General features: G+C 47.8%; 1 pseudogene; it reads right to left on the bottom strand.

Annotated features, from left to right (window-relative positions):
- Window positions 1–10,451: 10,451 nt before the first annotated feature.
- LOC121641537 lies at window positions 10,452–13,086 on the bottom strand (annotated as a pseudogene).
- Window positions 13,087–16,874: the final 3,788 nt, after the last annotated feature.

Raw genomic sequence — 16,874 nt, 5'->3', positions numbered from 1 at the left:
CTTTCCAACACCCAGATCTAAAGCAGAATTCGGAATTACTCTTTTCATGTAAATGCGAGTGAGAATACTTTAATTTCAAATTATCTAATTCATTATTTCATTCTGAATTCATAAATCAGAGTTAAAAATCATCATGTAATCATGGCCACTATGACACCGTGGTCAGGTCTACGATAGCTTGCTGCCACATCGCGGCGCTTTCTGGAACACAAGGAGCAGATTCAGCAGCATATGAAACAAAGCCATCCTGAAAAGAAGTCCATCTTGAACATGAATGCTTCATCCTAAATATGCCTCTGTAACGGGTGTGTCTACGGTCCTCTCAGTTCAGTTCCTCACCAAGTCCACACCCGTGACTCTTTATGTAGTCTGCGTTGTGTTCATATGCGTGATGATGAATAAGACCACGCTGGACCACGTTGCTGGTTGCTCTTTAATAGCTGTACAAATAAAACAGAAATGAGCTGTGACATGCAGCTTGCTTCATACAGTAAGGCAAGGCAAGGCAAGGCAGTTTATTTGTATAGCACATTTCATGTACAGGACAATTCAAAGTGCTTTACATAAAACAAAGACATTACAGATATTTAGAATAGTAAAAGGCATCAACACATAATCAACACATAATCACAATAAAATAATAAATTACATTAAAATGATTAAAAGCAAGATGAGTTAAAAAAAAGTTACCGTGCAGATTTCATGCATAGGCGCATGAGAAAAGAAAAGTTTTTAACCTGGATTTAAAAATGTCTACATTTGGGGAAAGTTTAATCTCCACTGGCAGTTTGTTCCATTTGTTTGCAGCATAACAGCTAAATGCTGCTTCTCCATGTTTAGTCTGGACTCTGGCCTGGACTAGTTGACCAGAGTCTTTGGATCTAAGAGCTCTGCTAGGTTTATATTCTCTGAACATATCACAGATGTATTCTGGGCCTAAACCATTCTGGGATTTGTAAATGATCAGAAGGGTTTTAAAATCTATTCTGTGACTGACTGGAAGCCAGTGTAAAGATTTTAAAACTGGTGTGATGTGTTCAGATCTCTTAGTCCTGGTTAAAACTCTAGCAGCAGCGTTCTGGATGAGCTGCAGATGTTTAATGCTCTTTTTAGGAAGTCCTGTTAAAAGACCATTACAGTAATCCAGTCTACTGGAGATGAATGCATGGATGAGTTTCTCTTGGTCTTTCTGGGAGACTAAACTTTTAATTCTGTTGATGTTTCTGAGCTGGTAAAAAGCTGTCTTAGTGACAGCTTTGATATGGCTGCTGAAAGTCAGATCTGAGTCTATCAACACTCCCAGGTTACGAACTTGGTTGGTAATTTTAAGAGCCCGAGTCTCCAGGTGTTTGCCAATGCTGACCCTCTTCTCTTTGCTACCAAACAGAATAATCTCAGTTTTGTCTTCATTTAATTGTAGGAAATTCTCCCTCATCCAGGTGTGGTCGTCAGCCACCTTTTCTCAGACAGCAAAGCGCGGACTGAGAGCACTGCCACGCGGGCTGAGAACGGTGCAGCCCCGACGTCATCAAACAGTGAAGTCTTAAAGGGATAGTACACCGGAGTAGAAACAAGCTACCAAACATATTCTGAACAAAAGGAAAGGGAAGATTTTCTAGTTCAATCAGGATTTGGTGGTATTTCAAACATAAAATTAAGGACATATCACCTTTGTTACATTCACCCCCCATGAAATCCACCAATATCCTGATGACAGTTCTTCTGCAGGAAAGTAAAAAGAACATGTCTCATACTGGTACACACTGGCACAAGTAAAATGAAAGACCTAGTCTTCACAGTCAACTGAAAAGTTACCCTCTGTGGAAGGTACAGGGAAGAAAGAGGGTGATCAAGCCTCCCAATTCCCTTAGCTCAAGGTGACAGTGGCAATCTTGACATGTACAAATATAAAACGTACATTAGAGTTCAGCTCCCAACACTAAATAGAAGGAACAGAGCGGCTACCAAATGAAATGGTAGGGCCCTTAAGGAATGGTTTCTGAACCATAGATTCTATCAGTCTATTCACTGATTTCACCAGCCTTCCTGCACATGTCCTAACCTGGCCTTCAGTACCATCATGCGCCTGTGAGGTGGTGTGAACAGAGGTGTCAGCATTTAGCGCAAGTGAAGTGGGTAAATTGTCAGCAGAGGCCTGGGCAGGACTAGATACTGGACCAAGGGGCAATAGGTCACTGGAAACAGCCAATTCAGACTCTTGAGAGTCGCTGTCCCTGCCCTGCTGTCCCTGCCCTGCTGTCCCTGGAACACGATGGGTCCTGTGCATCCACATCAAGAGTCGAACCTCCAAGCACTGAAACAGTCACATCTCCACTGTCAGTGTCATCCAGTTCAGATCCCACACTGTCCAGTAACCCATAAGATGCATCAATATAATTAATCTCAGAAAGCGGCAGGAAGTTGACATCCAGTAGAAGATTTCTGTGCACAACTTTTGTGCGTCCGGCCGCATCCTGGATTTTATAGACATGGATATTTGGGTCGACTCCAACAACTGTGTACATACAATCCTCCCATTTATCAGCAAGTTTCCTCTTTCCTCGTTCACCCTTATTTGCCACCAAAACTCGATCTCCCACAGACAAGCACGTTCCCCTGATGCGCCTGTTATACTGGTGGGCTTGGTGTCACTGCTGAAGATGATGAAGAGTGTTTCTGGGCAATTTCCATGGCACACTTCAGTGAGGAAAGAAGAGACTTGGCATATGAGTCATAGTCAACAACTTTGGGATCATCCAGAACTGGCTTGAACATGATGTCCACCGGAAGTCTAGGAACACGCCCAAACATCAGGAAGAAGGGAGTGTAACCAGTTGTTTCGTGGACAGTGGCATTATAGGCAAATGTGAGAGACTGGATTTGCTCTGGCCATCGTTGTTTCTCTTTAAGAGGAAGGGTACGCAACATGCAGCCTAAGGTGGGGTTGAATCGCTCAGTTACCCCATTCCCCATAGGGTGTTAAGTGGTTGTATAGGATTTCGCGACACCTGCCAACCGAAGAAGCTCTGAAATAAGGTTGCTCTCAAAATTTGTGCCTTGGTCAGTGTGTATTCTTTCTGGGAAACCATAAACGCAGAACACATTATCCCAGAGCTTTTTGGCAACCTGTTTTGCCGTCTGGTTGGCACAAGGGAATGCATGAGCAAGCTTGGTGAAGTGGTCGGTAACCACAAGAACATCCACTGATCTCTGCTTGCTATCTTCTGCTGACCAAAAGTCTAAACACACCAACTCCATTGGTGCAGAGCTCACGATACCTTCCAGTGGTGCTCGGGCAGCAGGTTCTGGTGATTTTCCAAGCACACACCTCTGACAGCATCTGACATATGCACGCACATCCTTCTCCATATCAGGCCAATAAAAGCGTTGCCTTGCCAGTGAGAGAGTACGGTCCTGGCCCTGATGACCCGCCAGGTCGTGGGTACCTGAAAGCGCTGAGTCTTGTAGACTCTGAGGCAGCACAAACTGGAACCTTCTGTGCCCGGACATGGGATCCTTAGACACTCTATACAGCACACCATCACGGACTTCCAATTTGTCCCACTGCTTGAACAGCCTAAGAACCTTCAAGTCAGTTACATGCTTCTCACGCCTAGATGGTCTTTTTCTGGCAGCAACAAAGGGCAACACTTTAGAGATCACAGGGTCCTGCTGTTGGCTGGACTGCAACTCTTGAATAGAGAACATGGGCAATACATCCTGACCACCTGATATCTGTTGAACTTGGTGGGTCAGACAAAGTGCTCTATACTCAGCTGCTTCAATCCAGTCACAGTGAGCCTCACAAAGAGCTCTGATTTCAGTTTGACCATATGCCCCACTGAATTTTGGAAAGTCTGATGAGTCAAGAGCCTGAGTTTGACAGGTGAACCTGAAAACATCCTGCAACGAACTCTCCTCAATCTCATTAGCTTCCCGGAGCAGAGATGGGTATGGTTCCTTCAGCGGCCTTTGACCAACTGATTTTGCAAAAGGGTCACGGCTGAGAGCGTCCGCAACCACATTTCGCTTCCCTGGGAGATGTTTGAGATCAAAAGAGTAAGATGCAAGTTTGGACACCCAGAGGATCTTGCATGCATCCAGCTTTGGCTTTGTCAAAAGGTAGGTAAGCTGATTATTGTCCGTCCACATGGTGAAACTATGGCCCCGTAGCCAATGACTAAACTTTTCACACACGCTCCACTTTAGAGCCATGAATTCCAGCCTATGAGCTGGATATTTCCGCTGTGATGCGTTGAGAGTCTTGCTTGCAAAAGCAATAGGTCTGGCACTGGACTCTCCACGTGGCACTTGAGATAGTACCGCACCAAGACCGTCCAATGACGCATCCACAGACAAGATTAAAGGTTCATCAAAGTCAGGGTGGGCAAGTACGACACACTCCAACAACATGTTCTTCAGATGACTGAATGCAGCTTCACATTCTGCTGTCCAATCCGCAGGGCTAAGCTTACGATAGACATCTTTTGACTTCTTGTCTCTAGCAGCACTGCCCCGTCTCTTCTGACCAGCTGTAAGTGCAAACAAAGACTTTGCAATGGAAGAACAGTTAGGGATGAAATGCTGGTAATAAAGCACCATGCCCAAGAAGGACTTAATCCTTCGAACAGAGGGTGTACAACCATCAACCTCCATGAGATCTTGAACAGCCATGTTGGCGATGACCTCTACCTTTGAAGGATCCACAGATACACCCCCGCCGCCAATAACATGACCAAGGAAGTTGACTCGCTTCTGTAGCAAGTGGCACTTCTTAGGAGCGAGTTTAAGATTGTTCTCTCGCAACCTTTGAAACACTGTGTGAAGTCTCGATATGGCTTCATCCTCTGATGGTGCAACGACCAGAAGGTCATCCAGGTAACACAAGAGTTTTGTAAAGTTCATGTCACCGAAGATACCAATCATCATTCTCATGAAAGAGGCTGGGCTATTACACAGACAGACAGGGGGAAGTAGCCATCTTCTACTTCTAATGCACCATGTCACAAAGCTCAGATCATCTCCACCTGTTTTCTAGAACATGACAATGAGTTTACTGGACTCCAACGGCCTCCAGATCTCAGTCCAGTAGAGCAGCTTTGGGATGTGGTGGAACGGGAGATTCTCATCATGGATGCAGCCGACAAACCTGCATCAACTGTATGATGCTGTCATGTCAATATGGAGAAAACCTCTGAGGTAGGTTTCCACCACCTGCTTCCATCTATCACACCAGGAATTTAATCATATATGTCTGCATGTGTGTGTATGTTACAGTGCAGATACACTTGTTGCTTATTTTAACTTTGCTCCCCATTATTCAAGTTGTTTCTGTGAACATTGTGAATTTTTCTTTCATTAACCGAAGGGTACCAACAATTTTGTCCACGTGTGTATTTAATTAGAAAGATTGTCTAAGTTAGTTTGGCGTTTGTTGGGAGTCTGAGTTGTTTGTTCTGGTTTTTAATTAAGGTTGTCATGTGCAGGACTGAAATCCAACATGAGGCGATTGGTTTGTCACGGCCTCAGAGTGTAGAATGTGTTCTTCTTCCAAGTAGAGTCAATTTACAGGAAACATTCAACGTTCCTCCTTCGCTGCACGTTTAGATTCACAAGTGTGTCAACATTCATTTTTAATTAGGTCATAAATATGGCTACACACAAAAAAAACGGTCACCTGACGCAAACTCTTCTCTGACACTCGTTCTTTGTTTTATTTTCACATCCTCTATAGATATGATAGGTTTGTTATCAGGAAAGTTGAAATAAGACGTAGGGTTACTTGCGTAACTCCTGGTTCTTTGATAACAGACTGAGGTGTTTCACTATGGAAAATCGCCTTGGCGTGACCAACTACGGAAGCTCCAATGACATCACGTCTGTCAGTGACAGACTGGTCAAGCAGTGCTCGGGGCCCCGCCCCCTCATATTAACACGGCCGACCGACCCCTCCTACTCATTCTAAGCAGGTTTCTTTCCGTGCCCTGCAAGGAGGGAAGTGTTGGTGAAACACCTCACTCTGTTATCAAAGAACCAGGAGTTACGCAAGTAACCCTACGTTCTTTTTCTAACTTCGCTCGGTGTTTCACTATGGGAGATATAGCCCACTCCCGAATTGCATCAGCTCCCTGACGCCGTGAACTTTAATGAGTAAAGAGAGACCTTTACCCTAGATCAGCAAAACCTGCCTCCAGCACAGCTTGAGACAGTGACTGACGAACAACATTGAGCCTATAAAAATGCACAAACCTGTGAGGTGTTGCCCAACTTGCTGCTGTGCAAATGTCCTGAACTGACACTCCTCTGAATAAGGCCCACGGTGAAGCCATGCTTCTAGTAGAGTGGGCTCTCACCCCCAGAGGAGGCTGGGAGCCCTTACATCTGTAAGCAACAGACATGGCCTCCACTATCCAGTGTGACAGTCTCTGACGAGACAACGGCTTACCCTTATGAGGAGTGGCCCAAGACACAAACAACTGATCGGTTCTCCTGAACCCAGCTGTCCGATCCACATACACCCCCAGAGCCCGCACAGGGCACAGGGTATGAAGCCGCTCGTCCTCCTCCGAAGAAAATGGTGGAGGGTGAAAAGCCAACAGCTCCACAGACGGACATCTGTAAGAATGCCCCATCACCTTAGGCACAAACGCCAGATTAGGTTGTAAGTGCGCCTTAGCCCGCCCAGGGGCTAACTGTAAACAAGAAGGATGGACTGACAAAGCCTGTAAGTCACTCACCCGCTTTGCAGTGGTCAGAGTCAGAAGTAAAGCTGTCTTAATCGAAAGAAATTTCAACCCTACTGCCTCAATGGGCTGGAAAGGGTGGTTAGAAAGGGCGTCCAAGCCCTGGTGCTTGGTCGCAGCCCCGGAACCTGGGTGGGGGTGTGTTTGTGTGTGGGTGTGTGTGTGTGTGTGTCTGTGGGTATGCTGGTGTGTGGGTGGGTGTAGAGGGACGTGTGTGCCGTATGTGTGTGTGGGTGTGTATGAAGGTCTGGGTGTGTGCGTGTATGTGTGTGTGTGAGTAGTGTGCGGGTGTGTGTGTGGAGGTCTATGTGGGATGTGGGTGTGTGTGAAGGTATGTATATATGAGTGTGTGCACGTGGAGGTCGAGGTGTGTGTGGAGGAGTGAAGGAGTGGGTGGAGGCGTGAGTATGTATGGAGGTGCTTGTGTGTATATGCAGGTATGTATGTGAGTGTGTGTGTAGTGGTGTATGTGTATGGAGGGGTATGAGAGTGTGTGTGTATGTGGGCACCGGTGTGTGTGTTTATAGGTATGTGCGTGACGTGTGTGTGTGGAGGTATGTGCACGTATTGAGGTGTTGGTATATAGAGGTGTGTGAGAGTGTGTGTGAGTGGCTGGGGAGAAAAAAAAAAAAAAAAAAAAAAAAAAAAAAAAAAAAAGGGAGTGTGTGCGTTTGCAGGGGGTTAGGACGTGTCCTCTGGGGGGCGCCCTGGCTGGGTGTTGGGGGCGGGGGCCTGGGGTTCCCTTCCTTCGCCTCGCCCCCCTCCCACTCAGAAAGAGGAAAGTGGCCCCTTGGGCTGGTGGCTGGCCCCTGGGGGGGTTCGTGGCGTGCCTGGGTTGAGGTGCCTGCTCTGGGCCTGTGACGCCCTTCGGGGCCGGCGGGGGACGGGGGCGCCCTAAGCCACTGGCGGGTCGTCTTCCAGGGGGGAGGCTTACCCCCCTCTGGACCTACATCTCCTGACCCCTCCCCTCCCCACTCTTCACTACATACACAGGTAGGGCCGTGGGGGGTGTGCTTGTTGCGCTGGGCGGGGCAGGGGGGGTCATCATAGTGGCCCCGTTGCTTCGCCGAGCGGCAGCATGCCTCCCAGCTTTTAATTCCACTTAGTCACTGAGCACAAATAACATTTGCAACATACAAACACGTTTTGGGGGGTGGAACATGCGAGGTCAGGTGGGTGGGACTGCTCAGGTGGCCCCACCCCCTCCTCAATGCAGTTACTGCCCCCCAATTTTAACCCTCTTTTTTTAATTGCAAACAGCACATAATATATTCCCTCACTAGTGGGGGAGGGAGGGGCGATGGGGTCTTCAAGCGCCCCTGTCTCCATGGATGGCCCGGGGGCGGGGCGGGCCGGGTGGCCTGTCGCGTTGGCCCGGGGCGTGGGCGGGCTGTCCCGGGGGGTTTGGCTGCTGGCCCTGGGGGGAAGGTGCTGTTTTGGGGGTGGGGAGTGGGGGACTGGGGCGGGGTGGGGGGGGGTGGGGGCCTGGCTCGTGTCTCCTCGCCTCCTGGCTGGGGCTGTCCCCCCGCGGCATGGGGTGGCAGGAGGATGGTGGTGGGGGGATGGTGTTTGTTTGTGTGTGTGTGTGTATGTGGGGGGGGGGGGGGGAAGAGAGTGGTGTGTGTGTGGGGGGATGGGTGGTGGAGGGATGGTGTGTGTGTGTGGGAGGGTGGGGTGTGTGGAGGTGGATGTGTGGTGTGTGGGAGGGGGGGTGGTGTGGGTGTGGGAGGATGAATGGTGGAGGGATGATGTATGTGGGGGAGGATGGGGTATGTGTGGGAGAATGTATGGTGCAGGGAGGGGGAGTGTGTGGGAGGATGGATGGTGGAAGAATGGTGTGTGTGCAGGAGGATGGATGGTGTATGGGAGGGAGGATGGTGTGTGTGTGGGGGAGTGGTGTATGTTTGGGAGAGTGGGTGATGGAGGGGTGGTGTGTGTGTGTGTGGGAGGATGGGGTACGTGAAGGTGGATGTTTGGTGTAGGAGAGGGAGGACGGTGTATGTGTAGGAGAATGATGTATGTGTGGGAGGATGGGTAGTGGAAGGATGGTGTGTGTGTGTGTGTGTGGGAGGTGTGAAGGTGGAGGATGGTGTATGTGTGGGAGGATGAGTGGTGGAGGGATGATGTGTGTGTGGGAGGATGGGGTAGGTGTGGGAGAGTGTATGGTGGAAGGATGGTGAGTGTGTGGGAGGATGGATGGTGGAAGGATGGTGTGTGGAAGGATGGATGGTGGAAGGATGGTGTGTGTGTGTGGGAGGACAGAGTATGTAAGGGTTGGATGGTGTATGTGTGGGAGGATGAATGGAGGAGTGGAAGGAGAGTGTGTGTGTTTGTGTGTGTTGGTCTGGGGGGGGGGCAGGACTGGTTCTCGGGGTGTGCGGCTGGGCGCTGGGGTGTGGGGCTGGCCTCTGGCGGTGGCCGTCTGGGCGGGCCGGGTCCCCCCGGGTGGCGTGCTGGCCCTTGGCCTGTGGGGGTGGGGGGTGTCCCTGCGCTCCTGGGCCCGGGCCCTCTGCCCCGTCTGTCCCGGGCGGCCGGTGCCCGGGGGGGTCGGGGACTGCTGGCCTCGGCCTGCCGGGGCCGGTGCCCTGTGTCCGCGGGGCGGCTCCTGCTGGGGTCTCCTGCTGCTGCCTTCCTGGGCGGGCGAGTGGTCGTCTCTGTGGACCGGTCGGGATCTGTAGCCTACGGGGGGGCTGGTGGCCTGGGTCTCGGGACCGCTGGCCTGACTCTGGCCTCTGTTCAAGTGAGGTGGCATCTGCATGATCACTCTGCATGGTCACTCCTTCCTGAACGTCTCCACACAGTCTTTGCGTCGCCATGTGGCCGAGTTCTCCAGCATATCCACACAGGTTTCTCTGCGCGTGTTCTTGAATACAGCAGTTTCACTTATATCTATTATCATATTTTTTTTTCTTTTTTTTTTTTATTTCTGTTCTTATTATTATTATTACTCTTACTCTTATTATTATTACTACTACTATTATTATTATTACTATTATTGTGATTATTATTATTGTTACTATTATCAACTAGTTGTGTAATGACCTACTGGCCAGGATGATCTTAGCTATATATGTTGCAAGTAGTATGGATTACATGGTTTTCTGTATAATGTTTTAAGTCCCCACCCGCACTCCCCACACCCTTTCTGTCCCTCTCTCTCCCCTCCCTCTTCTCTCTACTTTCTTTTCTATCTCTCTCTCTCTCTGTCCCCTCCGGTCGAGTCCAGCATTAAGAGTCTGATTTAATAAAGTTTTTCATGTCATCAAGAGGGACTTTATACATGTAGTATAAATCCCTGCTTGATAGAGTAAAATTGCCCAGCACCAGACAGCAGCCAGACAATCATTCTGTTTGCAACGATGCTGGACAAGACAAGTTAAAAAAAAAAAAAAAAAAAAAAAGAAAGGGCGTTCAGCACCAGCGACAAATCCCACAATGGCACCAGTGGCCTAGACACTGGGAGCTTGCAGTGGGCCCCCTTCATGAAGCGGCACACCAAAGGGTGCTGCCCCGCCGACTTATCACCAAAACCCACATGACAAGCTGAAATTGCTGCCAAATAAACCTTAATTGGAGAAAGCCGTTCCTTTATCCAACAATTTCTGTAGGAAACAGAACGATTCCACCACTGAACACTGAAAAGGGATAATGCCCCTAGGCTGGCACCAATCCTCAAAAATCCGCCATTTACCACTGTAAAACGGGTGGAGGAAGCCCTAGCATTCTGAATAGTGTCAATGACCTCTGGAGGCAAGCCCGCAGCATTCAGGTTCCACCTCTCACTGGCCAGGCCCAAAGAGACAGACGGTCTGGGTGAGGGTGATAAATCTCGCCCCGAGCCTGGGAGAGAATATCCCTGCGTATGGGGAGTGGCCATGGCTCGTCTGCCAGAAGCTGTATTACCTCTGCTATCCAGTGTTTGGACGGCCACCGAGAAGCCACCAAAATCAGTGTTAGCCCCTGCTCCCGCACTCTGGCCAGAGTCGGAGAAATCAGGCAGAGAGGCAGAAAGGCATACAGCAGAGCATCTGGCCACTGGTGGGCCAGAGCGTCGACGCCTAGAGGTGCGCTCATGTCCGACAGAGAGAAGAACAGTGGGCAGTGAGTGTTTTCTTGAGAGGCGAAGAGATCTACGTCTGCCTGGCCGTATCTCTGCTAAATCTGTGCTACCACATGTGGGTGGAGCCTCCACTTTCCATACAGCGGGTTCCCCCTGGACAATAGGTCCGCTCCCCTGTTCAGAATCCCTGCTACATGGGTCGCTCTGAAGGACAGGAACCTTGTACTGCTCCACACAATTAACTTCTGAGTTAACCTATGCAGCTGCAGACACCGTGTGCCTCCCTGGCGGTTGATATAAGCTACCACAGTGGAGTTGTCTGTCTTCACTAAGACATGACAGCCATAAAGATGGGACAGAAAATGTCTGAGTGCCAAAAACACTGCATGCATCTCCAGTACATTTATGTGAAATTGCACCATCCGCTGGGGCCCCACGCCATTGGCTGTCCTGCCCAGAAGCGCCGCACCCCACCCCGAAAGAGAAGCGTCTGTCGTCATGGTTACCCTGGACGACACCTCCCCCAGAGGTACGCCAGACGTTAACATCGTCGGGTCTCTCCATGGCCAAAGTGCCGTAATGCACTGCACCGTTATCCTCACTCTGCGGTGCAGATGACGCTGAGAGCTCAGATGCAGAGATGCCACCCATCGCTGAAGATCCCTCATCATAAGCAGCCCCAGCCGCACCACAAATATCACGGACGCCATGAGTCCGAGAAGCCGTAGGCATAGTCTGAAACTCACTACTTTCCCCAGCTGAAAAAGCGCGAGACACTGACTGAATGCCGTCACCCTCGCCTCCGATAACCTGATGCGATACGAGAGGGAGTTTATACTGAGCCCTAAATACTCTGTGCATTGTGCCGGCTCCAGGCGACTCTTTGCCTCGTTTATTCTGAAACCGAGGTCTTTGAGGTGATTCAGCACCGTAACAGAATCTTTGATCACCTGCTCCCGAGAGTGAGAGCAAATGAGATAGTCGTCTATGTACGAAAATATCCTGATGCCGTTGTTCCTCAGAGGAAACCCTCGGAGCTAACAAAAGGCCGAAAGGGATTGTCTGAAACTCGTAGGCCGCCCCTTGATAGGTGAACCTGAGGAATTTCCTGTGTGCTGGATAAATGGCAATGTGAAAATACGCGTCTGGTAAATCGATAGTCACAAACCAGTCGTTTGGACGAACCGAGCGGCAGAGCACTTTGTGTGTTAGCATTCTGAACGTGTATTTTAGAATAGAATAGAATAGAAATACTTTATTAATCTCTTCGGAGAGCCCTCAGGGAAATTTGGGTACCAGCAGCAATACAACACCAACAGTAAAGCAGGACAGACACAAGAGACAATATATACAGGTACAAAGCAAAATAGAGGCAAATAGAATGCAATAAATATAACAATAATAACAATAATAACAATAAGATAAGTTAAATAAAACAATATAAACATAAGCTTCTTCCTCCTGCTTCCTGCGCGTGCTGGTTTCCTTCATCCTCTCCAGCGCAGGGCCAAAAAGACCTTTGGTGGGGTCATATGCTGCATCCATCTCAGCCTTCTGAGAGTCACTTAAACCAGACAAATTCAGCCACAGGGCTCTCTCACCTGTGACTGCTAGCCCCATGATGCAGGCACATCCCTGCACTGCTCCCCTGGAGGAGCGTAGGAGGAGATCATTCACCACGCATATTTCATCCCAAAGGAGGGGGTTGGGAGTCTGGGAATCCAGCTGACGACCCATCTCCTCCAGAATCTCAGCCTGGTACGCTGACAGCAGTGTGGCAGCGTTGAGGGAGCACACTGACTGAGCTGCATACTTATACATCCTCTGGTAAATAGATGCGGTGAGGCGATCTGATTTACTGGGCAGAGAAACGCTGGATGAGGCTGAAACTGACCTGCGGTTAGGATGTAGGTGGTATGCCACTGAAGGCTTCACCGCTGGGGGTTTGGCCAGACTCAGCTCACTCATCCCCTGAATCTCCAGCTTGGAACAGTCCTTGGTTGGGAGCTTGCTCTTGAAAGGGGATGGCCAGTAACGGCTCATCTCTTTCATACAGGCTGGCACCGCTGGTAAGAGCTGTTTGGGTGGAGGCTGAGCCAGCGGGAGCCTCTTACCATCATACAGGTCCCGCTCTATCCCCCTCTGCACCCTGGGCTGCAGGCCATGCAATTCCCAGTTTGGCAGCAGCACGCTTACAGACTTCATACAAGTTGCTGTCCATCGGTGGAGCAGCCTCGGCACCGCTAGGTGGCCTCGACTGTTGGGGTGGAAAAGAATCGTCATCCTCTTCTTCCTTCATATCCACCATGTCGAGGAGGTCAGAGTCAGCATTACACTCTGCGTCCTCATCACCCAGCTCCCCGTGATCTAGGTCGTCGAACAGCGGGGCATAACCGGGGATTCAGTGTCCATCGTGTCCGACCAGCTCGTAGAGACTCGCAGCTGATGGACGTCGGGCTTGGGAGTGGCGGCTGCCAGACAGGGGTCCTGACTGTTAGCCACACCTACTCTCAACCTCCTTTTCAAAATTTTCTCAGGCATTGAAGCACAGTAAGAACATGATTGTGGGTCAGCCAGCGAAGCCTGGGCGTGTTTAGGGCCCATGCACATTATGCACATCGGGTGAGGGTCCCTGCCTGAGATGGTCGCACCTCATGACGCGGGACATGGGCAGGATACAACCTCCTTGGCCTTGGGCTCCGACCCTTTGGCGGGGGTGACAGCCGTAGACATACTAAAGGAAAGGGGACACGACAGGTTAAAGGACTAGACTCGTCACAACACGTTAGCCTGTATCCTCTCAAATGTAAGTCGCTTTGGATAAAAGCGTCTGCTAAATGACTGTAGAATAGAATAGAATAGAATATCCACGCTGACGCTAGCAGCAATGCTAAAAACTCCATGGAGAAATGAAGAAATTAGAAAATTGAAAAAAGGCTGCAGGAGAGCTGAAAGAAAATGGAGAAAAACCAAACTCACAATACATTATGAAATCTTACGTGAACAACTCAAAAATTACAATAAAACTGTTAAAGAGGCAAGAACACACTACTTCTCAAACCTAATTACAGATAACAAAAACAACCCCCAATTCCTTTTTAGAACCATCGACCTTTTAATAAATATTGGGGGTAACAAGTCCACCATGTCGCCATCAGCCAACGCATGTGAGAACTTTGCATGTCACTTCGGAAGTAAAATCAATGCTATTAGATCCAGTCTTGTATCACAACAAAATTTTAGTTTTAACAGATCTGAAGCATTGTTTTTAGCCAAAGAAACACTGGAGAGTTTTGTCCTGGTTGATGCAGAGATGCTTGGTCGAGTTTTCTCCCAGCTAAACCCAACAACCTGCCTTTTAGACCCCATTCCCACATCTCTTTTAAAAACATTTTATGGTTTCTTCGAGTCTGAGCTTTTAAATATTGTAAACTGCTCTCTTCAGACAGGTGTCTTCCCATCTGCCTGCAAAACAGCTGTGGTACGGCCTCTTCTGAAGAAGAGTAATTTAGACTGCAACATCCTTGACAACTACAGACCTGTATCCAATCTACCATTTTTAAGTAAAATTATAGAAAAGGTTGTTTATACTCAATTACATGGGTTTTTAAACAAACACAACATTTTAGAAAAGTATCAGTCTGGTTTTAGGACAAACCACAGTACCGAGACGGCCCTTTTAAAGATTGTCAGTGACCTTAGACGTAATTTGGACTCTCAGAAACTTAATGTCCTGGTGCTACTTGATCTTAGTGCTGCTTTTGATACAGTGGACCACCAGATTTTATTAGACAGACTGAGAAGTCTGGTGGGCCTCTCAGGTACTGTTCTTAACTGGTTTTACTCCTATCTGGCTGATCGAAAGTTCTTGGTGAGTATGGATACATGCTCTTCAGGAATCTATGACATAAAATGTGGGGTTCCCCAAGGCTCAATTTTAGGCCCAATACTTTTTAATCTTTACATGTTGCCACTTGGGGACGTCATCAGGAGACACGGCATTGACTTTCACAGCTATGCTGATGATACACAGCTTTACATCGCCGTGTCTCCTGATGACCTAGAGCCAGTTAACACCCTTTTAAACTGTATTTTGGACATAAAGTCATGGATGGCAGTGAATTTCTTGCAGCTCAACCAGGACAAAACTGAGGTTTTAGTCATCGGTCCTGAAGACAAGAGAGAGATAATTTCCTGCAGACTGAAAAACTTCAAACCCTCTCAGTGTGTGAGAAATCTGGGTGTCCTTTTCGACTCTGAGCTGAATTTTATTTCACACATCAGAAATGTCACAAAGACAGGCTTTTATCATCTTAAAAACATCGCCAGAGTTCGCCCATTTCTCTCTCTTGCCAGCACGGAGGTGCTAATGCATGCTTTTATTTCCAGCAGGCTAGATTATTGTAATGCCCTGCTCTCTGGTCTTCCCAAAAAGTCTATTTCTAGTTTACAGTTACTGCAAAACTCGGCAGCACGAGTTCTGACGAGGACCGGGGGGCGGGAACACATTACACCGGTTTTAAAATCGCTGCATTGGCTCCCCGTGCGCTTCAGGATTGATTTTAAGGTTCTCTTACTTGTTTATAAATGTCGTAATGGTCTTGGGCCTTCTTATTTATCTGACTTGTTTTCAAATTATGGGAGGTGTTTAATCTGTCACATAACTGGGTGTGTAAAGGGCTTATTGTTTTTGTTCTGTGATTTCCTTTTTTTTTTTTTTTTCATTTTAATATGCATTCATTTCTACTATGTAAAGCACTTTGTGTTGCCTTTGCATGAAAAGCGCTTTATAAATAAAATTTGATTTGATTTGATTTGATCAGCAGCTGTACAAGTTAGCTCGTCGTGACACATTAGCTTAACTCGAGTAAACAGTCCCGGTAGCAGCTTAATGTCACCGAACTGCTACCACTTCAGCTCGCCTTGACGAGTCAGACGTGATGTCATTGGAGCTTCCGTAGTTGGTCACGCCAAGGCAATTTCCCATAGTGAAACACCAAGCGAAGTTAGAAAAAGAGCCTGATCTTCTGACCCTCTTATGTTTTTAAACTGGAAGTTTGCCTACAAGTGATACCTGCACATGCAGCGGGCCAAACCAAGGTGACAGGTTGGTATGGGCTGTCCTTATCTGACACCATCAGCTGCATGGTTTTACTGAGCCTCATAAGACAAAGAAACAACCTTCACCAGGCTACATTGTGACCTGCAACACTTTACAGGACTTACAGCCGCTGGTTCGACTAACCCTGTCTTTTTACTGGTCACTGTCCTTGACGATAACAGTAATAAACACACACACATCTAAAAACTGTATGTGAGCATACATTATAGCCATTATTATCAGCGTGTTCATACACTGTATCTGTGTGTGCTGCGTATCTATGATCAATGTGACGGAGACCAGTGGTTCCATCACCACCACAAGTCTGGCACATATTATTGGAATGTTTGGCAGATAGGACCACACAGATTAATTAATTGTTTTATTGAATGTTAAAACAGAGAAAAGTGTTTATTTGTTTGCAGAGGGGGACTGGCCATCCTGCCCAGGGAAAAGAGAACTTAAATTAGTATTTTAACATTTAACAACATTTTGATACTCATTTTTACTTTGATCTGTGTCTAATTGTGTAAAGCTATAAGCTCAAGAAGGAAATGGCAATACTCACCTCTTGTCTTTATTGCAGGGCAGGAGAGGTAAAAGGGGGAAGTAGGCCTAATTTCCTGTTTAAGAGGTTTCGGAACAAACCATGTTAACAAAGAGGGGTGGGAAGTAGTTTATATAAATTAAATGTGTATTTGAAGCATGCTGTAAAATTATTAAGTGGATTATGTTTAAGTTTGTATATATGTAAATATTGATTTATGATGTTTGCTTTACAGGTGTTATTTTAAGTAAGATATTTTGTGGATATGTTAACTTGTATAGTCTAGTCCCACTTCAACAGGTGGTTCCGGCTAATTACCTGCAGCAGGAGGGTATAAAAGCCCTTAGTTGCTCTTTAGAAGGTTGTTGATGGTTGTGGTTTAGATACCAATAAATTTTGCCAATCCCAGGCTTAAATGGACCC

This window comes from Melanotaenia boesemani, chromosome 1 (assembly GCF_017639745.1).
Source record: "Melanotaenia boesemani isolate fMelBoe1 chromosome 1, fMelBoe1.pri, whole genome shotgun sequence".
Taxonomy (NCBI): Eukaryota; Metazoa; Chordata; class Actinopteri; order Atheriniformes; family Melanotaeniidae; genus Melanotaenia; species Melanotaenia boesemani.
The sequence above is the reverse complement of the archived record's forward strand: the minus strand, read 5'-3'. Positions and strand labels throughout refer to the sequence as shown.